Source organism: Aplysia californica, unplaced genomic scaffold, assembly GCF_000002075.1.
Source record: "Aplysia californica isolate F4 #8 unplaced genomic scaffold, AplCal3.0 scaffold00138, whole genome shotgun sequence".
NCBI lineage: Eukaryota > Metazoa > Mollusca > Gastropoda > Aplysiida > Aplysiidae > Aplysia > Aplysia californica.
The window spans coordinates 583,054-584,746 of record NW_004797408.1 but is presented as its reverse complement, the minus strand read 5'-3'; positions in this window follow the sequence as shown (position 1 = coordinate 584,746).

Here is a 1,693-nt window from a genome sequence, read left to right as displayed (position 1 = left end):
TTTTAAAAAGAGGAAAAAAGAGATTGCCCAAAAAAGTACCTTGACTGGGACACTACTTGGTGTTTTTATTTCGATTAAAAATTAGAAGGGGGAAAGTAAGCCCAGCAAAATGATAAGTATATGATAGTGAGGTGCTTAATTTTGTCTTAATTCCTGTGACGTTTAAATCTGGAGCCCCCCAGAAATGTTTTGGGCGATTGTTGAATTATGCTGACAGTATAAACTTCTCCACGTTTTGATGATATAGCTAAAAGTAGTATGTTTACAATTGGTCGCTTTTAAGCACAATGGGGGCTATCACGAAAAATTCAGTTTTGAGAAAATCGAAGGTAAAGTTTTTGCCCTATGTTCAGTTTCTTTAAAAGACAAGGAGAGTTATCTCTATAACCGAACAAATATACTCACCAATCAAACCGAACTTCTCCTATAGGTAGGGCAATGCCCATTTTTGGTGAAGGTCAAGATTTATGGAAACCCCCGAAATCTGGGTTAGCTCGACTGTCCTTAAAAGCAACCAAATAGAGATGTGTCTACTTAGGCTTCCGGGCCATAGGAAACTCACGCCTCACGTCTCACGCCTCATGTCTCAAGCCTCACGTCTCACGCCTCACGTCTCACAGTCACACTCATGCCTCACGCCTAAACGCGTGAGTTGAAAAATGAACTGACGCAATCCTATAGGCGGTGGGCCATAGACCACTTATGTTTTGCCATGTTACTGGCCACAGATATGACGTGGAAATACTCGAGGAAAATGCATTAAAAAATTTTCCCACTCGAGAATCAAACCCACGCCTTCCGTGTGCAACGACCAGTTAGGAGAAAGTGGTACGCAAGGTCTCCTGAAAATGCATTTAAAAAAAAAAAAATTTTAGTACAGTCCCAAGCTTAACCATAAATCACACAGTGCATGTTCCGAGCTTTGAGGCCCAAAAGAAGAAAAAATGACCTTCAGTGGATGTTTTGTCTTTCTTTTCTCTTGAAAGTTTTATGCTTTTTTTTTTTAAAGTTTGGTTTCATTTGTATATAGCAATAAACAACTTTACTCCACTATGTGTTTTTCATTTTGATTTATTTCTGAAGTGAGTGTGGTTTGGCGTATCATGGTTATATTGCTCGCTTTTGAAGCCTGGGGTTAATTCTATTTTTATTTTATTTTTGGCTCTAATCTTAGTATATTATATTTGATTACATTGTACCCCCCTCCCCCCTTTAAAAAAAATCTGATTAAAATTAATATGATTTTCAGGATCGACGCTGTACACAGCAGATTGGCTGCTGTTTGCAGCAAATCGTGTTATTGTCTTAGGTGTTGTTGTTTTTTTGTTGTTGTTTTGTTTTGTTCTATTTTATGTGTTTGTATGTTTGTTTGTCTGTGTGTTTGTTTGTTTGTTCCATTTTCTTTTTTTCTTACCTTGCGGTATTAAAGTTCCCATGTTGTTTTCGTCAAATATTGTTCAATTGACTTCATTTGATACGTTTACCCGGGTCATTCCAGGCTGAGAGAGATGCAACGTCCCAGCAGACAGACGGAGATACTCGATAACCAAAAAAAATCTCTCAACATGGGAATCGAACTCACTTCTTCTGCGTGCAACGGCGGAGTGTCTAACCACTACACCACAGAAGCCAATCAAAACTTTGTCTTCAAGAACTAGTAAACAAAATACAAAAAGTGTTGCCTCAACCCCCC